Source organism: Macrotis lagotis, chromosome 5 (assembly GCF_037893015.1).
Source record: "Macrotis lagotis isolate mMagLag1 chromosome 5, bilby.v1.9.chrom.fasta, whole genome shotgun sequence".
NCBI classification, from domain to species: Eukaryota; Metazoa; Chordata; class Mammalia; order Peramelemorphia; family Peramelidae; genus Macrotis; species Macrotis lagotis.
In genome coordinates this window covers 74311754-74338668 of record NC_133662.1, presented here as the reverse complement: position 1 = coordinate 74338668, position 26915 = coordinate 74311754, and the positions used below count along the sequence as shown (strand labels likewise).

Genomic DNA, 26915 nt, shown 5'->3' with positions numbered 1-26915 from the left:
GAGCTCTCTTTTAGCTGTTTTTGTTCATTTTTGTTGTAGTTCTGGTCCTAGAGTATTTGGAGTATAGGTCCAAGCTTTTATTTTGCTGGGGCTAGGGTCTGATCTCTGGCTTGTTGTTGGCCAAGATGTTGCCTACACAGTCCAGGCTTTGCCTTTGCAGAGGTTTTTTCCTTCTTTATGTCTAGGTTATAACTTAACAGAGGATTGTTCCTGACCCAGTCCTGTCTTTTACCCCTGTGTTTTCAGGGTTCATACTTTGTCTGAGGTTGGGATCCTACCTACTGGCTTTCTCTATAGCTTCCTGGACCTCTGCTGTTGTTAAGCTGTCAGGACTTGGATTGCACTGTGCCTGAAAGTCTTCTGCTGGCTTTCCTGGCTCTCCTACTTCCTGCACTTTACTTACCCTTTTCTCCCAAAGAGAAGATCCTCCACAACATCTTCAGTTGAAAATTTCTTTGAGTCTTCTATTTTTTCTTGGTGGGATCTGCAGTGTGAATGTCAGAGTAGAGGCTTCATTTATCTTTGGTAGGGAAAGGCTCCATGAGCTTCATGCCAACATCTTGGCTCCTGGAAGTCCTCCCAAAATGATTTTCCTTAAGTACAGGTTCAACAACATCATCTATCCCCATACTCAAGAAACTACAGTGGCTTTCCATTGTCTGCAAGTATAGAATCATGTGTAAGCATTTCAAGCCCCACTTAGCCACCTCCTATCTTTCCAGTCTTCTTACCTAATGCCTCATCACATATTCTTTGATCCAATGACACTGACTTCTTGCTATTTTACCAGCAAGACACTGTTTCTAGACTCTGGACATTTTCTCTGGTTATTTTCCATGCTTGAATAGCTTCATCTCTTCAAATGCACTTATTAACTACCCAGGTTTCCTTCAAGCCCCAACTAAAATCTCATCTTTTATAGGCGATCTTTCCCAATCATTCTTTCATTGTTGTTGATTCTTTTTGCACAATTATATATTTTTATTACTAAAGGGAGCTCTGGGAAGAGATTTGGGAAAGTCAATTTGAAATGACAGTGATTTCCTTTCAATGAAAAATGTGGTAGAGTGAAAAGACTAAGAGTCATGAGTCACACAATTCAAATATGGACAAAAATATTCTTCAATCATGTTCCTATGAGTCAAGTAAACTTACCTTCTCAAGAAACTTAAGAAGCAAAATGACAGCTCAGTTCCCCATACCCTTCCCTGGAGGAAAAGAGGACAGCACATACAATTTTGTACAAAACAGAGTTTCCACTTAGGTTGAGGAGATTTATTTCTATGATTAAAGAAAGTATATGACCATCCAGGTAGCATGTTATGCTGTTGAAATAACTGCTTTGCAGTCTCTGATCAAGATGGGAAGAAGATGAATTGAAATATTACTATAAGTAGTTTAGCTATAAACTGACTTAAAAAAAGAGATATGCAAGTCATAGAGGAGTATTTATTACCAGAGAGGAAAGGGATATATCCTGTTATGGAACTCAACAAAGGGCCTCTTAAACTCATTAATACATTATCCTTAATTGTTTTTTCAGTTTTTGCAAGGCAATGGGGTTAAGTGGCTTGCCCAAGGCCACACAGCTAGGTAATTATTAAGTATCTGAGGCCGGATTTGAACTCAGGAACTCCTGACTCCAGGGCCAGTGCTTTATCCACTACACCACCTAGCCACCCCCCCCTTAATTATTTTCAACCTGAAATTCAGTTGACACTCCTCAATCCTTGAACATCACTTCTCACCTTGACCCTGCACAAACATATAGCTTCTTTATTCTATCTGATTCTTGTCTTGGTCTTTTCTATGAAAGGGTTTATGGCATAGAGAAGGTAGAAGAAACATTCAGCTCTGAATTTAGAACTCCCAACTGAAGTTAAACCAAGGGATGACTCCTCATAAAAGACCACAATAGAATTGCAAGCCTAAAAAAAATCAAAATATCATCTCACATTAATTGCTACAAAAGTAAGACTTCCAGCCCTAAAAGTACTCTTTCAGTGAGGGTTATTCCTTGGGTAAGAGCTTATTAGATTTATCATCTGTTGAGAAGTTGAATGGTTATGGATTCATGGAACATGTAGCTGCTTTCATGTTCCTGACTATGTACTTTTCATAAAACACCAAAGAAAACAGATCTTGGATTCTTGACAGATAAGAAGATACTTTCTTGGTGCAAGAAATGTTATTTGATATAAAAGATCATGGTTAGGCAGAAGAATATTGATTAAAATCACCTAAATCAGACATCTATGAAATTAACTCTTTCCCCTATGATTTTCTGATAGACTTCATTGGAAAGTCAAAATTTCTGAATCTGAATCTAAAGACCCAATTCTTGGCACCTAGCAGAATATTTACTCTCTGGAAATTTGCCACACCAGAACATGTGGGATCTAACTCTAACAACCACCACCATCAGGATGATTCAGCATGCAGAAGAAAATGAGGCAGGAGAAATGCTAGTTCATTTACTTAAGTGGGATCTATATCCTTACATGAATGTTATACCTGTAGGCAATGAAGAACATCATTTTGGACATGCGCACATAGATTGTGATTTAATTGACTTTTCTCTAATCCCTCACCCATGAAGCTACCCCCCAAAAAAAGAGACCAGATCTTAAGTCTTAATGCTGTTAAAGCTGAATTTATACTCAGATCTATGATCAGCCTGGCTTTGGGTTTTCAAAGAGATTCAGTTCCTTTTGATCTGTCTGATGCTTCTTTAGTCCTCAGACTAACTGAGAGAGATTGGGAACTTTGATATGGATATTTCCAATACTGATGTTCCAAGGGATCTCAGGGAGATTAATGGTCTTCACTGCAGACACAGCCAGAGCAGGAGTTGCTGAAAGTCCATCCTCTGATTCCTCCAATTTGTTTTTAGCTTCAATCTGAGCAATATCATTTATGTTCATTTCTAGCACCTTACCACCCACTGCCACCTCTTGCAGGATGTAATGAACCTTATTCGTGAGGAAGATCAAGTCAACTCACAGACATTTTCAAACCACTTCTCCGTGTATCCATAAAAACCTGAATGATTCCACACAATATACAAAATAGAAAGTGGCAAAGTACCAGTAAATCAACTTCTAGTCAACATGGGTAATCAAAATTCCCCTTCCCCCCTTGTCCTAGGGTGTTGCCGTCCTGCTTGAGGCCAAGGTAGAAAATCTCCAGGGCAATATGATGCTGAATCTCTTCTGGGAAGAACTGGTAGAAGCAGACCAACCACAGCTTCCTGTTGTCCACGTTGTCACTGTTAATTCTAGTGCCTTCTCTCTGTAAATTGCTTCCAATTTATCTTGTATATAGTTTGTTTGTAAATATTTATCCTCTTATTAGATTGTGAGCTTCTTGAAGACAGGGATTGCCTTTTGGTTCTTTTTGTAACCCCAGCAGTCAGCTATATCTGGCCCATTTATTGATTGATGGGTGGATTAATTAAATGAGTTTCCCATCTAGCTGCATATCATTATCTTGTTAACATGTATTCTTCATCCACTTGGTTTTATCTATGCAAATGGTTAGATGAATTTTGTTTGAGTTTCCATGGATGTTGCTAAGGAATTTATAGTGTTCTATGACTTTATGTGATAATTATAATGTTATATTCAAACATGAACATCTCAAAAATATTCAATAGTTGGAACTGATTATTTTGGAGAACTGCAGAAAGGTCATTGAGGATACAATTTGAATAGAAATCAATAGAGGCAACAATAAGATTTTAATGACCTATCAGGAGAGTGGTTTATTTGGAAGTCATAGTGAAAAGGGTTAATGAAAGAACAGGGGTAGCTAAGTGGTGCAATGGATAGAGTGCTGGGCCTGGAGTCAGAAAGACTCATCTTCCTGAGTTCAACTCTGACCTCAGACACTAGCAATGTGATCCTGGTCAAGTCACTTAATCCTGATTGCCTCAGTTTCCTCATCTGTCAAATTACCTAGAAAAGGAAATGACAAACTATTCCAATATCTTTGCCAAGAAAACTCCCAAAAGAATCATGAAGAGTTGAACATAACTCACACGGATGAACAAGAAAAAAAGAGGAGCTGCAAAGTATAGATAATTTTTTCTCAAAATGTTGCTGTGAAGAAGTATACAGAATTAAGAGTATTTGAATGAAATAGAAGAACCAAGAGGAACTTTTTGTTTTTATTTTTAATTTGGGTATTTTGAAATATTTGCAGGCAGTTAGAAAAGATTCAGTGTAGAGAGTGAGATTAAGGGTGCCAGAATGAAAGGGAACGACTATTGGGCTAAATTCTGGGAGGAAATGGGATGAAGGATGTTAGATTAGGTTTGTGAGAAGTAGAAACAAGCTATTCTTAAAGGAGAAGAAAGTAGATGATGATGCTAAAACTTTCTGAGAATGGAACAAAGAAGTCAAGGAGAATTCCATAAGAAAATCTCAATATTCTCAGTGGAGTGAGAAGCTAAATCATCTATTTTAAGTATGATGAGTTGGGGTGCTTTTTTTGGGAGAGGAAATAAGATAATTTGAAACAATTGCTGTGTAGGATGAGATATGAGTAGAAGCTTTGTTGGATAGCAGAAAGAGCCCAGTAGAGATTTTTTTTTGCAATAATTCTCATGTGGGTGAAATATACTTTCATTGTTTCCCTAGAGATGGTCAGTAGGCCTGGAGTAAGAGCAGAGAAACTGAGTGGTGATTGTTGCAGAGAGATAACATGTTCCAGTTTGGGAATGCTGAAGCTGGTGACAGATTCTAAGATAGGATAATGAAATAAACTTGTCACTCCTCCCAAGAGCCTAAATAGCAAAATGCCATATAGTTTGGGTATGGTCAGTAAGCTTTTATCTTAATGATAACACAAGTTGGAATTGCTGATTCTGGTATAACTTCTCAGATCATTAGCTTTACTGGGATGGATTCATAGGAAACACAAGAATGAAATCATTGCTTCCTTCTCAAATGCACCAGTGACAGCAATACTTAGCCTCTATCTGGGGGACTTATTGTATGCATTCATTACAAGAGGGGCTGTCACTTTGGCTATGGTATGATGCTTGTCCTTTGTTCTTGGAGACGACCACAACATCAGGGAGATGATGCTATGACAAGCAGGAGAATTGGATTTGAGTGAGGGGCTGCTATACTAAGTCAGTATCACTTTTTTTCTCTGGAGCCATCTGGGTCCAATGATCAGATATGGATCAGGATGACTGGAGATGGCCCTGGATGCGAGGCAATCAGGGTTCAGTGACTTATCCAAGGTCACAACTTGTCAAGCTTCTGAGGCCAGATTTGAATGCAGGTTTTTCTGATTCCAAGGCCAGTGCTTTGCCTACTGTGCCACAAGAGTGTTTGTTACTTGGGCTAAGAAAGTGAAAGAAATAGGTATTGGGTTCTGATGCCCAGTCTATCCCCACAAAATTCTAGATATTTATAAGGGGACATAAGTATTTCAAGCAAGCAAAACCAGAGAACTATAGCAGAAAATAATCTGAGAAGAATTGAGGAAAAAGCATCTTCCTAGGCAAGGGGCAGCTTTTTGTTTTGCTTACTGCTCTGCCCTCTCCGACTTTGGATCATTGTGTTCAACCAGGCTGCTTGGTGAGCCATGAAATCAGCCCCTTTCAGAGGAATGCAGTCAGACTTCTGCCAGTAAACTTGGCCAGTGAGGAGTTAGACAAAGAAGCAGGGGTGGCAACCATGTTAATTAATCAGTCCCAGGGTCTGGAAATAGGCCCAGCTGTCATTGAAAAAACCAGTTTTTTCTTTTTCAGAGACCATTTCAAGGGCCTGTGGGGTCTTTTTAAAAAGTCAATACAAAAGAGTTTCAGGTACACAGACTGAGGCTCACATAGGGAATATCTCTTAGTTTGATATATAGATACAACTAGAAAGAGTCAGGTAGTGGGACTAGTATTTGTGAGGGTTCCCTACCTCAAAGAACATTTCATTAGTATACAATTTCTCCATTCTTGAGTTTGGGGACATTGATCTGTGATGTTTGTGTGTGTGTGTGTGTGTGTGTCTGTGTCTGTCTGTCTGTCTGTCTGTTCCAGACAGAGGTGGAGAAGGAAAGAAGAAATAACTGTTAGTCTATTTCCTATCCAAAAGAAAGTTGATTTTGGAGAAAGGATGTTAGAGTTATGTGTGGGCATTTTTTGTCCTTTTATTAAAGCCCAGACAAATCTTTAGGTTAACATTGAATTCTCAAATTATTTATACATTCATTCATTCATTCATTCATTCATTCATCATTCACTAGGATGATGAAGTATTGAGAATAGAGTTCATTTGTTGTATTCTCAGTATATAGAACAGAATCTGGCATGTGTAAATCACTTTGCATCAAATTTAATAATAAATTATTTTGTTATTTTAATATTAGGTATAATTTTATGTGGCACATAATTATATAATACAATATGATGTTTTAAAAATTATTAATTTTGTTGAATAAGTAAATTATAAAAGACAGTTAAATTAACTGAGGATGTTTAAGGAAAAAAGACTGAGATTGATTATTATCAACTAAGATATTGTGACATATAAAATGTTTGATGGATATAGTTTCTGGGTTATTAATCATTTTATTAATCATACTAGCAGTTAATTAATAAAAGCATCAATGGAACAAAGAACCCTCATGGAACCCACTCAACATTTATGTGCTCTTAGAGGAATGGGTGTTCTTAAGGGTGGAAATCAACTTTGATTGCTTAATAAGTAATGAGAAAACTTTTAGGGATTTGTATCAAAAATACCAGAACTCAGTGGAAAATTTGGCATAAAAGATCCAGAAATAATATAAGGAAATCATTAAAGATGAATTAATTATAAAACATTAATTGAAGTCAAACTGTTTACTTATGACATATTTAAAATGTTATTAATATGAGTATTATTAGAAATAGTTGTTAAAAACTGTTATCAATGCTAAGATTGTTTGAAAGAAAGGTTGGAGTGGAGTTGTATATGATGAGGTGATTCTAAAAAAAGCAAAATTGAGTAGGAAAAGCTTAAAAGGAATTATCTCAAAAATTTTCTGAGGAAACTAACTGACCACAAATTAGGATTGGAAAAGTTCAATGAAGAAAATAATTCCTTAAAAATTAGAATTGAACAAGTGGAAACTAATGACTCAATGAGACATCAAGATATGATAAGAAAAAGATCAAAAAAGTAAAAAAATAGAAGAAAATGTGAAATGACACATAGGAAAAACAACTGACCTAGAAAATAGATCCAGGAGAAATAAGATAAGAATTATTGGACTGCCTGAAAGCCAAGATGAAAAACAAAAACCTAGACATCATCTTTCAAAAATTATCAAAGAAAACTGTGCTGATACATTAGAACCAGAAGACAAAATAGAAATCAAAAGAATCTATTCATCACTGTCTGAAACTAATCTCAATATGGAAAATCCCAGGAACATCATAGCCAAATTCTGGAGCTCACAGATCAAGGAGAAAGTATTGGTAGCAACCAAGAAGAAATACTTTAAATATTGTGGGAACTACAGTCAGAATTACACATTATTTGGCAGCTTCTATATTAAAGAACTGGAGGATTTGGAATATTATATACCAGAATGCAAAAGAGTTAGGATTATAACCAAGCATCACCTTTCTAGTCAAATTGAATACAATCTTCAGGGAAAAATTGAATGTTTAACAAAATATAGGACTTTCAAGCATTTCTAATTAAAGATCAGATGTGAATAAAAAATTTGAGCTCCAGATACAAGACAATGTAATGCAGGATGGTGCAATATTAGGAAAATTATCAGTATGGTTGACCATATTCATAACAAAACCAACAGAAAGAATGGTTATCTCAGTAGATTTGCTTGAGTATGACCATTAAAAATGTTTAAAGTCATTATTGATTTATCTTAACTTTAAGCATAGTTTCCCTGTTCACTTCTCTTGAAATTGTTTTTTTTTTTAATTTTTGCTTTGTCTAATTGCATGATTGAAATATCTGCCTTTTGAAGAATCATGTAATGTTTGGTAAATTTGCTTTCAGAATCTCATTTGCATTCTATATTAATACTTATTTTTGTTTTTTTGTACAGCAGATTTTAAGGGTTTGATTTTTTTCATCTACCCCTTTCTATCATGTCATTTATTAATTTTATATACAAGAGTATGATTTTTTATGCTTGTACTTTTTCCATTTATTCATTCTTTCATTCATTCATTTATTTATTTTGGGCAAGGCAATGGAGTTAAGTGACTTGTCCAAGGTCACACAGCTAGGTAATTATTGTCTGAGGCTGGATTTGAACTCAGGTCCTCCTAATTCCAGGGCCATACTCTATCTACTGCACCACCTGGCTGCCCCGCCTCCCCATTCTTTTTTTGTGTACTGATTTCCCACTCCCCCCCTTTGTTCCTGTGATCAGTTTTGGCTCCATGTCTTTTTTTCTCCTTGTTCTCTTTTATGTCTCCTACTAGTCTAAGCCCTTTGACTTTACTTAAATTGTCCAGTTTTCTTTCTTTCCTTTTATGCATACCTTTTTCTCCCTACTTTGTGACTTTCTTTTTTACTAACCACTAAGACCTCTCTTTCATCATCTTCTCTCCTCTAATCTCTCAGGTCCAGTAGTTCTTTTTCTTTGCCTTTTTCAATTTATTTATTTTTTCATACTTAGTCTCTAGTCTGTTCTGAATTCTATTCTCTAATTCATTGGCAATTTCTTTACTTGTTCCTTCTTTATTCTATCTAAATCACAAATAGAAATGTAGCTCTGAAAAACATAATCCTTTCTCAGAAAAGGTGGTTTCCTATTGTGCAAATTCCACCCCTTAAGCAACAACAACAACAACAAGAAAGCAAACAAATCTCATTACATGCCTACTGCTTTTCATTCACACACACACACACACATCTATGTATATGTATATATATATATATATATATTATATATATATATATATATATATATATATATATATATATATATATATATCCTTTCTTTTAGCATATATTTTAGTGATATTCTTTCCTTTTCTCTTCTGGAGTAAGACTCTTGGTTTTTTTCACTATACCCAAGGGTCTTCTCTACATTGCTTTTAACCTATTGTCCCATGGTTCCAACCCTTGTTAAGGTATTAAAGAGATTATGATCCCTTTCTCTACTGATCTATGGAATAGGTGCTAGAAGGATGTATGTCTAACTGTCTTCTATATCTTACTCCTTTTCTTACTGACACCTCTTTTCACTGTATTATCCCTTCTACAAAATATATTAATACATGATTTCCAGTTAAGATGGCAATAGGAAAGTTCCTAGCTCTAAAAGTGCACCAGATTAAATAACAGTAAAAAGTAAGTTCCTTCATCCAGCCCACAAAAGGTAACCAGAGACACTAATACATTTTTGGTGTAACTGTAAACTCATTTAGCCTTTCTGGACAGCAATTTGGAATTATCTCTACTGGGTTTATACCCTGGAGAGATAATGAAAAAGGTTAAAAACATCAATTGTACAAAAATATTCATAGCAGCTCTGTTTGAGGTGGCAAAGAATTGAAAATTGAGTGAATGTCCATCAACTGGGGAATGACTGAACAAATTGTGGCTTATGTACTTATGGAACACTATTGTTTTATTAGAAACCATGAGGGATGTGAATTTAGAGAAGCCTGGAAGGATTTGCATGAACTAATGCTAAGCAAGATGAGCAGAACCTGAAGGACAGTATATACCCAAACAGCAACATGGGGATGATGATCAACCTTAGTGAACTTGCTCATTTCATCAATGCAATATTAAGGGATAATTTTAGGGAATCTGTGATGGAGAATATCATCTGTATCCAGAGAAAGAATTGTGGAGTTAAACAAAGACCAAAGACTATCACCTTTAATTTTTTTTTTTAAAAAGTTGTCTTATGTATTATGTAAGTTTGTAATTTCTTTTATTTTTTCCCTTAAGGATATGATTTTTCTCTCAGCACATTCAATTTTGATCAATGTATAGCATGGGAACAATGTAAAGACTAGCAGACAGGCTTCTGTTGCGGGGATGAGGGAAGGGAAGGGAGGGTGGGAGAAAAAAATTCAAAAAAAATTTTAAAAGGTAACCAGAAACCATGTAAAATATGTTCCTGCCAGGAAGTCCAGAATGAGTCTAAGTAAATGTCCTGATGCTCAAAACAGCATTCTAACTAGGGACACCTTGGAGTTGGGATAGGTGAAACTTCAGGTCTTTGCTTGGGAATACTCCAGAGGCTGAAAGCAAACATTGTCCTGATCTAAATAAGATTTTAGGAGAAGTTAAATATTCTTGATATCTGACTAGTACTGAATGGAAATAGAAAGTGATATACATATTCTCAACTGTTCATATCTTTATAAAAAATTCAAACCTTTCATATTGCATAAATACCTCATAAATTCCTTGATCAACAAATGATAAGTGCCTACTATGTGTCAGACAGGGCAGCTAGGTGGCATAATGGATAGAGTGCCGGGCCTGAAGTCAGAAAGACTGATCTTCCTGAGTTCAAATCCAACTTGACTAGTTGTGCAACCCTGGACAAATCATTCAACTCTGTCTGTTAATCAGTTTTCTCACCTGTAAAATGAGATCAAGGAGGAAATGAAAAACAACTCCAATATCTTTGCCAAGAAAACTCCAAATAGGACCATGAAGACTCAGACATGACTGAACAACAAATGTGTCAGATATTTTTCTAGTTTCTGGAGATACAAATGTAATGAATAAAACAATTACTACTCACAAGGAACTTATATTGTAATAGGGCAAATATAAGTACAAATAGAATGAATGCAAATAAATAGAAAAAAATTGATCTAGAGAGTTCTGAGGGAAGAAAGCATTCTGTACCATTGAAGCATCTTTCCTGATACTTGAGTCTTAGGGATTCGATTGGTGCATTAAAAGTGTAAAGGATTTGCCCAGCCTTAATGCTTGAAAATTATTTTACAAATATAGCAGTGATATAGAAGTGAAGTGTTATGATGAAGAGTTTTCAAGGCTATCAAAGATAAAAACAATTAAACAACGCTTGCCTTCAGGAAGCTTATATTCTATTATAGACAACATAGGAATAAATGAATACATACAAAAAATAGACAAAATATAAGGTAAACGAGCAGAAGGGCACATTATAAAGAAAAGAGTATATATAAAATATGTACAAGTATATAATTGAGAAAAACAACTACGGCTGCCATTTTAGTCAAAAAATAAAACTTTTTTTTTTAGATCAGTCAATCACATAATGAGAGTAAAGGGGATAATCAATAGAGATTCAGTATACTTTATTTGCATTCATGATCCAAAATTATCAAAAAGTGCAATGTGCTATTTTAGGAAGTGGCAGTATCTCAGTATTAAGGTTAGGTAATACAGGTATAACATCATGGAATTAAAGCTGGAAGGAATTTAGAGGTCATCAAGTCTAACACTCTTATTTTACAGATAAAGAAAAAAGGCATATAGACATTAAAAGATTTATCAGGGGTTGCAACTAATAAATATCTGAGGTAGAATTTGAACTCAAGTCTTCTTGACTTCAAGTCTAATGTCCTCTTTTTCCTGACATGCCAACTTTATAAATTTGAACTGGTAATTTCTGAAGACCACTACAAATTTGATTTCGTATTTCCTTGACTTTGGACAAGTCACTTCAACCTCTGAAGGCCTTAGTTTTTCCATCTTTAAAAGAAATTTGAAGTAGACGTGATTTTCAGGGCCTTTTTCACCTATAAATTTTATGAATTAATGAACTATAGTATAAGATGACCTCTAAGATCCCTACCAATGACAGTCTTACTTTTATGGCATTTCTGATAGATCATCACAGACTCCAATTTAACATTTGTAGGGAGAGGGGGGGACCTAGCCATGCTCTACTCTAGTTTTGGTTCCAATCTCTAGACCTTTTTTTATATTTTTCTTGCCAACCATTATACCCCTTTTCTTTGGAAGTCTTCCATCTTTCTCTTCCTCTACCTCCTCATTAGCTCCTCTTGACTTCTTTCTTCGTTCCTTGAGGGAAAAGCCTATCTTGTTTATTTATATTTGTATCCTCTTAACACCTAGCACAATGACTACACAACTACAACATAGTAAGCATATAATATTTTCCTTCCTTCCTTCTCTTCTTCTTCCTTCTTTCATCATCCTCTTCTTCTCTTCTTTTGTTTCTCTCTTTTTCTCTTTCTTTCTTCTTTCTCTTTTATCTTCTGTCATATTTTAGCATAGTTTAATTTTTCTGAATAGACAGACCAATATGTAGCTGTACCAGTTGTATATTTGTGTTTCTGTCTTATCATACTTCCAACAGTAATTATTTCCATTTTTTGTTGTCTTTTTCAATTTGCTTAGCAGGAGGTGAAACCTCAGAATTGTTTGTATGGGCATTTCTTTTGTTATTTATGATTTAAAGAAGTCTTTATTATGGTTGATAATAATTTTCAATTCTCCTTATGTAATCTCCTCTATCTCTTATTTGGTTTAAAATTCTCTTCCTCACCAGTACTGTGAAAAATACCTGATCTTGAGTCCTTTCTAATTTTTTATGCTGTGACTGAGTTGCATAGCTATTTTGAGTTTGAATTCTATTTTTTATTATTTTTTTTACCTAATCTTTAAATCTGTGTTATTCTAGAGAGAGAATTCTTATCTGAATAAGGGATAGAGGATGTCACAAAAGATAAAATAGATAATTTTGATTATATGTAAAGGTTATTGTAGAAATAAAAGTCAACAAAGTTAGGATAAGAAGGCAAAATGTTGATTGGGAAAACAATCTTTTCTTTAAATATCTTTTTTTAAAAAATTTTTTTTATTTTCACCCATATGCACATGTATATTTTTAAGTTATAAAATTTCCTTCCCCCTCCCCCCCAGTGATGAACAGTCAGTTTAGCATTGTACATATATATTTTGTTAAAATATGTTTACAGATTAGTAATTTTCTGGATAGTATACTCCATAGCCAGTCTAATACAGTTGTCCTTTCTCTCTGGAGGAGAGGATCTGCTTCCATCAAGGCTATTCATCTCACCATGTTGTTGCTGATGTTTACATTGTTCTCTTGTTTCTACTCCCTTCACTCAGCATCAGATGCTGTAAGTCATCCCATGTTTCTCTAGGGCCTGACCATTTATGGTTTCTTATAGAACAATAGTATTCTAAAGTATTCATGTACCATAACTTGTTTAGTCATTCCCCAATACATGGACATCCCCTCAATTGCCAATTCTTTGCCACTACATAAAAAGCAATTATGAATATTTTGGAATACGAAGGACTTTTCCCTTTTCTTATAATTTCTTATGGATATAGCCCTAGTGTAAGAGACTGTTGCAACATTGTATGGCAGTACCAGCCTGAGGGAGTAAACACCTGCTTGATTGGCTACTTAAAGAGTTGGGGGGAAAACCAGGGATAAAGAGGTGTTCACCTGAATAAAATAATAGGTAAGGAATAAAGTATAATTTAGCCAGCAGGCACCTAACACCCTAGAGTTGTAATTGCTGGGTCAAAGGGTATGAACAGATGTATTGCTCTTTGGGCATAATTTCATATTGCTCTCCAGAAAGACTAGATCTGTCCACAACTGCACCAGCAACTCATCAATGTTCCAGTCCTCCCACAACCTTTCCAACATTGATCATTTTTCCTTTTTCTCATCTTGACCAATCTGATAGGTTTGAGATGATACCTCATTGTTGTTTTAATTTGCATTTCTCTAATAAATAATGTTTTAGAATATTTTTTCACATGATTATGTATACCTTTAATTTCTTCATTTGAAAACTGTTTGATCATATCCTTTGATCATTTATCAATTGGGGAATGACTTGTGACCTTAAAAATATGATGCAAAAAAAATTTAAAAAAATAAAAAAATAAAAATATGATGAAATTCTCTGTATATTTTAGAAATGAAATCTTTATCAGAACTCCTAGTTATGAAGATTCTTTCCCAGCTTTCTGCTTTCCTTCTAATTTTTGCAGCATTGACTTTATTAGTGCAAAAGCTTTTTAATTTAATAGAGTCAAAATCCTTCATTTTGCAGTTTATAATGTGCTCTAATTCTTGTTTGGTCACAAATTTATCCTTTCCATAGATCTGAAAAACAGAATATATCTAGGCCTATTAATTTATCTATGGTGTTGCTTTTTATGTCTAAATCTTTGACATAGGGTGTGAGATGTGGATCTATGTCTAGTTTTTTGCCATACTATTTTCCAGTTTTCCCAACAATTTTTGTCAAATAGTGAAGCTTATGTCTTTGAGTTTGTCAAATAGTAATTGCTGTAGTCATTTACTGCGACTTCTTTAGAATTTATCCTAATCCACTGATCCTTTTCTCTCTCTCTCTTTTTTTTGTAAATTTTTATTTATTTAAGGCAATATGGGTTAAGTGACTTGCCCAAAGTCACACAGCTGGTGTTGGATTTGAACTCAGATTCTTCTGACTCCCATTCCTCTTTTCTTTACCAGTACCAGACAGTTTTGATGATTGCAGTTTTATAGTATAGTTTTAGATCTGATAGAGCTAGGCCACTTTCCTTTACAATTTTTTCCCATCACTTCCCTTGCTATTCTTGACTTTTCTTGTTCCAGATGAATTTTGTTACCATTTTTCCTAGCTCGGTAAAGTAGTCATTTGGTAGATAGCACCAAATAAGTAATTTAATTTGGGTAGATTTGTCATTTTATCATATTATCTCGAACTAACCATGAGCATTTGACATTTTTCCCAATTATTTACATCTAACTTTATTTGGGTGAGAAATGCTTTATAATTGTGTTAATACAGTTTTGGGGTTTGTCTGGAGAGGTAGATTTCAAAGTATTTAATGTTGTTTACAGTTATTAAACGGAATTTCTCTTTTTTATCTCTTGCTCTTGGTCTTTGTTCCTCTATAGAAATGCTGATAATTTATGTGGGTTTATTTTCTATCCTGTTACTTTGCTGAATTTGTTAATTGTTTCAAGTAGTTTTTTAGATGGTCTTCTTAGGTTCTCTAAGTATTCCGTTAAATCATCTGCAAAGAGTGAAAGTTTTTGCTTCTTCATCGCCAATTCTGATTCCTTCAATTTCTTTTTCTTCTCTTAATGCTACTGTTAGCATTTCTAATACTACATAGTATTAGTAATAGTAATGGTGATAATGTGCATCCTTGTTTTACCCCTGATTTTATTGGAAATGCTCCGAGTTTATTCCCATTACATATAATATTTGTTGATAGTTCTAGATAGATACTATTTATTTTTTTTAAGGAAAACTCTATTCTTAAACTTTCTTTTGTTTTAAGGCTTTTTCAGCATCTATTTTGATAATCATAAGGTTTCAACTGGTTTTGCTATTGATATATTAAATTATATTGAATATTTTCCTAATGTTGAACCATCCCTGCCTACCTGGTACAAATCTTATCTGATTATGGTGTATTATCCTAGTAATGCTTGCTCTTGTCTCGTTAAATTTTATTTAAAATTTTTGCATCAATATTCATTAAGGAGGTTGGTTTATAAGTTTTTTTTGTCTGTTTTGGTTCTTCCTGATTTAGGTATCAGCACCATGCTGGTGTCATAAAAGTAATTTGGCAGAACTCCTTCTTTTCTTATTTTTAAAAATAGTTTATGTAGAATAAGAATTAATTGTTCCTTAAATGTTTGGTAGAATTCTCTTGTAAATCCATCTGGACCTGGAGACTTTTTCTTAGGGAGTTTATTAATGATTTCTTCAATTTCTTTTTCTGAAATGGGGTTATTCAAGTAATTAATTTCCTCTTCTGTTAATCTGAGCAGTTTGTATTTTTATAAATATTCATCCATTTTACTCAGGTTATCCAATTTATTGGCATACAGTTTGGTAAAGTAGCTCTGAATTATCTCTTTAATTTCTTCCTCATTGGTGGTTAGTTCACCTTTTTCATTTTTGATACTGATAATTTGGTTATCTTCTTTTTTTAAAAAAAATCAGATTAAACAAAGGTTTGCCTATTTTAATGGTTTTCATAAAATTATTTCTTAGTTTTGTTTCTGAGATCAATAGTTTTCTTGCTTTCCATTTTATTAATCTCTCCCTTGATCTTCAGTATTTCTAATTTGGTATTTAATGGGGGATCCTTAATTTGTTCTTTTTCTAGCTCTTTTAGTTGCACACCCAATTCATTGATTTCTTCTTTCTCTATTTTATTCATATAGGCATTAAGAGATAAAATTTCCCCTCAAAACTGCCTTGGCTTCATAAATTTTGGTTTGATGTCTCATTATTATCATTTTCTTGGATATAATTATCGATTATTCCTATTATTTGCTGCTTGATTCCCCCATTATTTATGATAACATTTTTTTAATTTCCAATAAGTTCTTGGTTTCTCTTTCTTTCTTTTTTTTTTTGCAAGGCAATGGGGTTAAGTGGCTTGCCCAAGGCCACACAGCTAGGTAATTATTAAGTGTCTGAGGCCAGATTTGAACTCAGGTACTCCTGGCTCAAGGGCCAGTGCTCTATCCACTGTGCCACCTAGCTGCCCCATTGGTTTCTCTTTCCATGACCCTTTATTACATGTAATTTTTATTGCATCATAGTCTGAGAAGTGTGAATCTATTATTATTCTGCCTTTGTGCATTTGATTATAAAGTTTTTGTGCCCTAGTACATGGTCAACTTTGGTGTAGGTGCCACGTACTACAGAGAAAAAGGTATATTTTTTTCTATCCCCACTAGGTTTTCTCCAGAGGTCTATCATATCTGTTTTCTTTCTTTCTTTCTTTCTTTCTTTTTTGCACATATAGGTCCTTTCTTTTTTATTCATTCATTCATTCATTCATTTATTCATTCATTCATTTATTCATTTATTTATATTTTTTGCACAAATGATGTTTTTTATACATTATTAAAATATTCTTGTTTAAGAATAAACATAATACCCTTTCCCCCCCAAAAATATAGACCCTCATGAGCAACAAAGTAAAGGGAAAAATATAAAAATGAAAATAAAAATTGCCCAGCAAACCCCCCAAACCCAAACCAAAATAAAATAAAATAAAATAAAATAAAATAATAATAATAATAATAATAATAATAATAATAATAATATAATTGTAGGTGTGGCCAGGTGGCACAGCAAATAGAGCACTGGCCCTGGAGCCCAGAGTACCTGGGTCCAAATCCAGTCTCAGACACCCAACAATCACCCAGCTGTGTGTCCCCAGGCAAGCCACCCAACCCCATTTGCCCTGCAACACCTCCCCCCCAAATAATAATAATAATAATAATAATAATAATAATAATAATAATAATAATGATAATAATAAATGTGCTTCAGTCTCTATTCCAACACCTCTAGATCTGTTGCAGATGGATCACATTCTTTATGATAAGTCCATCACAAAAACTACTTCCATATTTTTCCACCATTGTCATTGCTGATTGCAACTCCTGCCATTCGTATTTCCCCACTACCATATACTATATTTGCTCTCTCCTTTGACTCTGTCCCTCTTCTTAAATGTGTTGTAGGGTAGCTGAGTGGTGCAGCAGACAGATCACTGGCCCTGAGCCTAAGAGGCACTGAGCCCACATACCACCCCTTAGGCCCAGCAACCACCCGGCCCTGTGGTCCCAGACAGGCCATCCAATCCCAGCCCCTTGCAAGATGTAAAAAAGGAAATGTATTATGTCTGACTACTGTCCCCCACAGTCCACCCTCTCCTCCATGACTCACACCCCCCCTTTCCTCCATCCCCCTTCTCTCCTTTTTTACTCTAGATGTCTATACCCCATTGAATATATATATATATATATATATATATATATATATATATATATATATCTGCTGTTTCCTCTCCGAGCTAATTCTGATGAGAGCAAAGGTTCCCTCATTCCCCCTTGCCTTCCCCTTCCATATCATTGCAATAGCTCATAGTAATTAAAAAATCTTATTATATGAAATATCTTAGCTTATTCCACCTCTCCTTTCTCTTACTCCCATTACATTTCCCTTTTAGCCATTGACTCCATTTTTACAATATATTATATCTTCAAATTCAGCTCTCTCCTGTGCTTCATCTGTAAAAGCTCCTTCTACCTGCTCTATTAAATGAGAAGTTTCTCATGAGTATTATCACTATCATTTTTATATGCAGGAATACATGTAGTTCATCATAATTAAGTCCCTCATATTTTACCCTTCTCCTCCACTCTCTATGCTTCATCTGAGTCCTGTATTTGAAGATCAAATTTTCTGTTCAGCTCTAGTCATTTCAACAGGAACATTTGAAATTCCCCTGGTTCACTGAAAGTCCATCTTTTTCCCTGGAAGAGGATGTTCAATTTTGCTGGGTAGTTGATTCTTGATTGCATTCCGAGCTCTATTGCCTTCTGGAATATTGTATTCCAAGCTCAAGCCCTTTAATGTAGTTGCTGCTAAGTCCTGTGAGATCCTGACTGCAGCTCCATGATATTTGAATTGTGTCCTTCTGACTGTTTGTAATATTTTCTCTTTCACTTGGGAGTTCTGGAACTTGGCTATAATATTCCTGGAGATTTTTTTTTTTGATCATTCTCTGGGAGAGATCGGTGGATTCTTTCAATTTCTATTTTGCCTTCTGCTTCTATGATATCTGGGCAATTTTTCTGTAGGATTTCTTTAAAAATGATGTCAAGGCTCTTTTCCTGATCATGACTTTCAGGTATCCCAATAATTTTTAAATTATCTTTCCTGAATCTGTTTTCCAGATCAGTTGTTTTTTCAATGAGATGTTTCACATTTTCTTCTAATTTTTCATTCTTTTGATTTTGAAGTATTGTATCTTGATTTCTCAGAAAGTCAACACTTTCCCTCAGTTCCATTCTAGATCTGAAAGATTTGTTTTCCTCAGAGAGCTTTTTTATTTCTTTTTCCATCTGGCCAATTCTGCTTTTTAAAGCATTCTTCTCCTCAATAACTTTTTGAACTGTTTTATCCACTTGACCTATGCTGGTTTTTAACATGTTATTTTCTTCAGCATTTTTTTTTGTATCTTGCTGACTAAGCTGCTGACTTCTTTCCCCATGTTCTTCCTGTATCTATCTCATTTCTTTTCCCAATTTTTTTTCTATCTCTCCTCACTTGATTTTCAAACTTTTTTTTGATCTCTGTCACAGCCTGAGCCTAATTTCTGTTTTTCTTGGAGTCTGGATGTAGGAACTTGTACTTCCTCATCTTCAGATTGAATATTTTGCTCCCTCTTGGGATCATAGACAATGTATTTCTCAATGGTGCTCCTCTTTTTTTCTCTATGTTTACTCATTTCCCAAGCCTGTGCCAAGTTTTGGGGTGCTTCCTGAGCTTTTGAGTATTATTGTGACATCCCCCCTAGAAGGAGCTCAGTGTGTGAGGCTCTGTCTTCCCTCCTGGACTGTGAATGACCAAAAGTGCACCCCTCTGCCACAGGGCTGAGGTGGGGGGGGCCTGCTGTTCTATGAGGGGTCTAGACTGTGATCAGGATCTGAATGCAGTCAGAGCCCCAGAGTCCTGTTCCAGGTACAGAAGGCAGACCTTGGAAGTGTTTCTCCACTCCCCTACCTAGGTTTAGTATTCAAGGCCGAGTGGCCTGAGGGCTCCTACTTATTCCTGGGGGCTCCTACTTACCAGCTCCACCTGCTTCCTATTCCTGGATTTGGGCTGCAATGGTCACACTGCTGGCTGAGTGCCCTGAGGGCTGAGCTTCATGTGCTTTCTCTGGCAGAGGCCCTCATCCCCCCCCACATCTTCCAAGTAGTGCCCAGTGCTCGCTGGTGTGTTGGTCAGGGAACTGCCCCCCTGCCTTGAGCCACTGCTCCCAGTGCCCTGGGGCTGCCTCTAGGAGGCTGAAGTTCCTTTGCTCTGGCTGCTGCCCCTCTAACCCCATGGAGTGGAGCCTTTCCACTCTTTTACAGGTTACCTGGGGCTGGAGAACTGCTTCATTGGATCCCTTTGTGGGTTCTGACTCTTAAAAATTGAGTTAGAGTCCTTATTTTGTAAGTTTTAGAGAGAGCACCTAAGAGAGACTTTTCTCCTCTCGCCATCTTGGCTCTACCCACCCCCACCATGAGAAAACTTAGATTTTTCTAAGATTTTCCCATGACAGTTTATGCTGAATTTTGCAAGGTAATACATTCTGGGTTGTTATCCCAGGTCCTTTGATCTCCAAAATATGCCCTCCGAAAGATGAGAAAGTGTTGATATTGTTAGATCCTGCCTGATTCTGATTGTGTTTCCTTTGTGCTTGAATTATGTTCTTTTTGCTGCTTGCAATATTCTCTCCTTTCTTTGAGAGTTCTAGAATTTGATTATTACAGCTCCTGGGGTCTCTTTCTGGAGGGGTTCTGTGGATTCTTTCAATGGTTATATTGTTATCTTGTTCTAGTGGATTTGGATAGTTTTCCCTTTTAATTTCTTGTATGATTTTTCCAGGCTCTTTTTTTGATCCAGGCTTTCTAATAGTCTGATGATTCATAGATTGTCTCAGCTGGATCTATTTTCCAGGTCATCCATTTTCCCTAAAAGGTACTTTCCATTTTCTTCAGTTTTTTTCAGCCTTTTTATTTTGTTTGATGGAATCTTGTAATCTCACAGATTCATTGGTTTCTACTTGTTCAATTCTAATTTGGGGGGTTTTATTTTCTTCAATTAGCTTCTGTGTTTCCTTTTCCAGCTGCTTTTTTTTTAAACTTTTAACTTTTAATGGAGTTGATTTTTTTGGTCAAGTTTTCATAATTTTCCTGCATGACTGTCATATCTTTTTTCCATTTTTCTTTTTCACTTCTTTGGTTTTTAAATTCTTTTTTAAACACTTTGATGAGCTTTTGTATTTGAGTCCAGTTTGTAAACTGTTTTGATACTTTCCCTGTGAATGATTTTTTTCACTGTTTTGTTCTTCAGACATGGCATTGTATCATCTTTGTTTATAAGTAGTTTTCTATAGTGAGCACTCTTTTAGCTTTTTTGTTCATCTTTCTTGATTTAGCTCTGTTCCTGGGGTATAGGGAGTATAGATACAAGGTTTTTTTTTTTTTTTTTCTGGGGTTGGGGTCTGATCCCTGGCTTGTCATTGGCCAAGATGTTGCCTATGCAGCCCAAGCCTTGCCTTTGCAAAGGATTTTTTCCTCCTTTATGTCCAGGTTCTGACTTAACAGTGGTTTGCCCAACTCAGTCTTATCTTTTACCCTGGTGTTCTCAGCATTCAGACTTTGCTTGGGGTTGGGATCCTCCCTGCTGGCTTGCTATCTAGCTGCTGGAACCTCTACTGTTGTTAAACCGTCAGGACCTGGATTGCACTGTGGCTAAAAGCCTCCTGCTGTTGTTCCCTGCTCTCCAGCCTCCTTGACTTTTCTTCCTCTGTCCCCCCAAAGAGACGGACCTTCACTGAAGGTCCTCTACAGTGTCTACAATTAAAAACTTCTTTGGATCTTCTCTTTTACTTGGTGGTATTTGTAGTGCAAATGTCAGAGTAGAGGCTTCATTTATCTTTGGTGGTGGAAAGGCTCTGGGAGTATGTTAGCTTCATGCCACCATCTTGGTTCTGCCCCAGAAGTCTCTCCCTTCAAATATCTTTCAATAAGGGTATGATATTAAAGATATATATTGTTTGTCCTTTGTGCTTGTAGACTACCAAAATGATGATTTTGGGGTCCATGTACAGTATGTCTGTCTGTGATCATGGAAGGTTCTATCACAGCTTGAGTACAAATAGTCTGTGTGGCCATTTGGTAGGGAGATATCTCTAAATTTATGCATCTCATATTCCTTTTGAGCTACCGCAATTTTGTTTTGCTCATAAAGGACAGGGCCTTCCTTGATGCAGGCCTGCCATACTGGATGATACTGTGCCATTATCTGTCATGTCTCACAATCAATACCAAAGCTCCTCAGAATATGATCTACACTAGGAATTAGCATAACTATTAAAATAAAAATAATTACCTACTTGATAAATGGTGAAAAGAGATGGACAAAGTTTCTCAAAAGAAAAAAAATGAAGAAGAATTTTACATTTTTATATTGATGCTTAATTTAGTGCTTACAAATCATCTAAAATCTTTGGAATTCTTAATTTGGAATTCTTAATACTCTGCATTTTTAATACCTTATTCTGACATTCTGCAATCATTCTTACAAAAGTTGAAGGAGGACTGCATAAAACTGAGGACCAGTTTGAATTTTTCCTTGATTCATAGGTAGCCACAATAAAATAATTTATCACTGGCCTATTGGTGATGAGTTTTGTCATATTTAATTAGCCTGGCATATTGTGACTGAACTCAAAGTCTGTTTAGAATGGTAGAATTTGCCTGACCTTATAGTATATTGACACTGTATTTGAGATTCAATGATCACTTCCACATCTTGATGAATCAATACAGAAGTTCTCTGGAGATTTGTATACTGTGTATCTCTAAATATTGCCCAAAATAGCATTAGCTTTAATTTACTGTTTCACACTGCTGATTTATACTAGGCTTGTTCACTAAAACCTCTAGATCTTTTTTTCAGGAAATATTATTTAATAAAGCTAAACTGCTTTTGTATAATTTGCTATCTTTACTCAATTATATGACTCTATGTTTCTATTAAATTTCATCTTAATAGATTTTTATCCATCTTGAGTAGCCTGTCAAGACATTTTTGAATTCTGACTCTGTCATGTAAAGTATGTTATTCCTCCAAGTTTCATATCATATGCAAATTTAAGAAGCATTATTTTTTATGCCTTTAACTAAATCATTGATAAAAATGATAATCAGAACACCACTAAGAACAGATTCCTGAACTATTCATTGGTGATCTCCTTCCAAATTGACAACAATCCATTTATGAGCACTCTTTGAGTCTAGTTTTTCAACTAGGTCCTAATTGTCTTAACTTCACATGCCCATATTTTCTTCATAAGGATAATATTAGAGACTTAATCAAATACTATGCTGAAACCTAAGTATTTTATGTCTTCATTATTCCTTTAATTTAGCAGTTTAGTAGCTCTATCAAAAAAAGAAAATGGAGTTAGTCTGGTATAATGATCTTGATGAAGTCTGCTGACTTTTAGTGATTATATTGCTTAACATTCTAAATCCACATAAAATTTTCCTTTAATCATGTGTCAAAAATTTGATCCCTAATACAGCTTCACTGGTTAATCATTTTCTGCCTCTCCCTTTTATGTAAATCATAGTATTCTTGTGACAGGGGTAACTATCATCTTCCTGAATGAAAGACATTTTCCTGTTAAAATCTGGTGTAAGACATTAGCTGTGTGACTCTGGGTCAGTCACTTAATCCTGTTTGTCTCAGTTTCCTCATCTGCAAAATGAGATGGGAAAGGAAATTGCAAACAATTCTAATATTTTTTTTTTGCCAAAGAAAGCCAGAAATGAGTTCATGAAGATTTGGACATAAAGATACAACTAAACACAGACACTTCTCTTTTTATGCACAATGTCACAAAAATGAAAAATAAAAGCTCAATAAGCATAATCTTCCAGTTCCCAATATCATAAGATAAAGTTTGTCCAGACTTAGTAACTTGCTCATTGAGTTTGATGAGTATTCTTTAACCATTAGGTTTAAATGCATTTTCTGTTAACCATTTTTGTTCAGTGCTTCTGAGTATAAATCTATGTTTCAGTGGAAGAGAAAACACAAATGAAATAGCAGTGTAGTTTGATCTCAGTCTCATCTATTATTATTTATTTTTCCACCCCGAGCAGCAATTCTCTCTTCTTTGATCTTCTTGCCTATAACACCGTTTAAAAACCTCTATTTGTTATTCTTAACATTCTTCACCAGTCTCAGCTTATTCTAGTCTTTTGATATTATTTATATAGGATCTTGCTACTATTTTGTACTCAGAATTATTTATCTACTCTTGCTTCTAACTTCTATACATGTTTAAAAATATGAGTGGGCAGATCAGTTCCTTCTCTAGCCACATTGTTTTTTTTTTCTACTTGTAACTTCAAGAAGTCTCTATTTTTTTCTGGCCTGACATCCTTGAAGAATTTTTGGTCACTGTATCCCACTTAATTATTCTCTGAATGCTTGAAATCATTCCATTCCCTCAAAATCGACATTGACCATAGAATTATGTATGGTTTTTCTTTTCTTTGTAATGGACTATTTGATGGAGTGGGTACTTCATTTTAATTAAATCAGCTACTTCCTTTTTGATAGTTAGAATTGGGCTCAGAATAGCAGCCCCTCTCTATCTTGCAACTTTTGAAGGATAGAATTATTCATAACATAAATCACAAATTTTTCAAAATTTGTGTGTGTGTGTGTGTGTGTGTGTGTGTGGACAGTGGTATAGAGACACAGAGACACAGACAAGGAAAGAAACAGAGACAGTGATAGTGAGAGTAAGAGAGAAACAGGAGCATAAAAAGAGAAAAAGAGAAGGAAAGACAAGGAGAATAATTCAGGTTCTCAATTAATCATCATGTGTCACATTTGTTAATGGTTTCTGAATATCCCATCTAATTACTTATTCCATATAGTTTGGTCAGTAGTATACTCTAATATTATTATTTTTGTTTCTTCTTTCATTGAGCTTAACTAAAAATAATCTCCATCAAATCCTTATTAGCTTTCTGAATTCCTTGAAATATGTATATTTGCTTAATATACAGTGCTATTCCACCATTGCTTTTTTAATAAATTCTATTTCTTTTCAATAAATTTTACTGTTCAAAATTCATATTCTAGTTACGAGTATCCTTCTGGAAAAGATGGTATTTTTGCTCTTTGTAAATCTCTAGTTCACTCTTTTACTCATACATTGTTGATTTGTATGGAGCTATCTGAAGCCATAGGTTTTATTGATGGCTCTCTCCCTGACTATCCTTTCCCAGGAATTTTTCATTTTCTCTTCTGTTATTCTTCTTCCTATGTTGTACCTGCTATTGTTAATGCTATCTGACTTGTAAAATCTTTATGAAAGTTTTCTACTGCCTTCTCTTTATAGTTTAAAACTCTGTTAAATATATTTTCACTGGTCCATGTTATCTATCCTATAGTTTAAGTCATCATTCAAAAATACAAATCTTAGTCAGACAACAGTTCAATATCATTAAGTTCCTCATAGTTAGTCCTTCTCCACCCCCTCTATGGTTCACCAGAGTCCTGTACTTGAAGATCAAATTTTCTGTTCAGCTCTGATTGTTTCAATATGAAAGTTTGAAAGTCCCCTGTTTCATTGAAAGTTCATCTTTTCCCTTGAAAGAGGATATTCAGTTTTGCTGGGTAGTTGATTCTCAGTTGTAAACCAAGATCTTTTTCCTTCCAGAATATTTTATTCCAATCCCTACAAGCCCTTAATGTAGATGCTGCCAGATCCTGTGTAATCCTGACTATGGAGCTATGGTAGTTAAATTGTTTCTGGCAGATTTTAGTATATTCTCTTTGACTAGGGAATTTTGGAATTTGGCTATAACATTCCTGGAGGTTTTTCTTTTGGGATTTTTTTCAGGAGGTGACTGGTACATTCCCTCAATTTCTATTTTACCCTCTGCTTCTAGGGTCTCAGGGCAATTTTACTGCATTATTTCTTGAAAAATGAAGTCTAAGCTCTTTTCCTGGTCATGACTTTCAGGTAGCCCAATAATTTTAAAATTATTTATTCTGGATCTGTTTTCGAGGTTGGTTGTTTTTCCAATGAAATATTTCATATTTTCTTCTAATTTTGGCTATTTTGGGAAGAATTTTATTTCTTCCTGATTTCTTGCAAAGTCATAAGCTTCCTTTAGTTCCATTCTGCATTTGAAGGAGTTATTTTCTTCAGAGAGCTTTTTTATCTCTTATTACAGCTGGCCAATTCTGTTTTTTAAGGCACTTTTCACCTCATTTGCCTTTTGTTTTGATTTTCCCATTTGGACTAACCTGATTTTTTTTTTGCTAAATGGGGTTAAGTGGCTTGCCCAAGGCCACACAGCTAGGTAATTATTAAGTGTCTGAGACTGGATTTGAACCCAGGTACTCCTGACTCCAAGGTCGGTGCTTTATCCACTATGCCACCTAGCTGCCCCTTAAACTGATTTTTAACATATTATTTTCTTCAACATTTTTTTGTATTTCTTTCACCAAGCTGCTGATTTGGTTTTTATGATTTTTCTGCAGTGCTCTCATTTCTCCTCCCAATTTTTCCTCCACTTCCCTTAATTGCTTTTCAAAGGCTTGTTTGAGCTCATCCATAGTGTGAACTCATTTTCTATTTTTTTGAGGTTTTGGATATGGAAGCTTTGATTTTGTCATCATCTGAGTATGTGTTTTGATTTTCCATGGCCCAAAGTAATTTTCTATGACCAGATTCTTCTTTTTATGTTGTTTACTCATTTCCTCAGCCCAAGACTAATTTACAGTACTTCCAAGGCTTTGGGTTTTTTTGGGGGGGGGGTTACCCCACTGGGACCTTTATTTCTCCAAGGTCTTATGCTCTCTTGCCTGTGCTTTGATATGTGAATGACCACAGGTGCTCCCCTCTGCCCTGGAGCTGTGATGGGGATTCCTGCTGGGCTATCTTAGTATGGAAGCTCAAACTGTAACCTGAATGAGTGTGGGTAAACAGCACAGTCCTGCCCCAGGGAGAGCAGAGAGATTTCTGCAGTCTCCCTTGAGCCCCTTACCATCTGTGGACTTGTGCTCTGGAGGTACAGGCTGGTTTCCCCAGATTTTTGCTGCAGGTTCTGCAGCCGGTACTCCTCACTCCACACTCATTCTGGTGTAGCAGAGTTCTTTCATTGTCCCTTTAAGCTGTTCCCAGTGATCCCTGGGTTGGTCTGGGCTGGACTGGGCTGCGCTGAAGCCAGGGCTTTTTTCCAACTCCTGGTCCTTGCAACACACCTTTCCAGTGGAACTTCTAAGTTATCTTGGACTGAGAAAATGTATCACTCAGTCTTTCTGTGGGTTCTGC

At 35.5% G+C, this 26915-nt stretch overlaps 1 pseudogene; it reads right to left on the bottom strand.

The window, feature by feature from the left end:
* Positions 1–2738: 2738 nt before the first annotated feature.
* The window catches only part of LOC141489317 (AP-3 complex subunit sigma-2 pseudogene), a 41968-nt pseudogene continuing 17791 nt past the window's right edge, over positions 2739–26915 (bottom strand).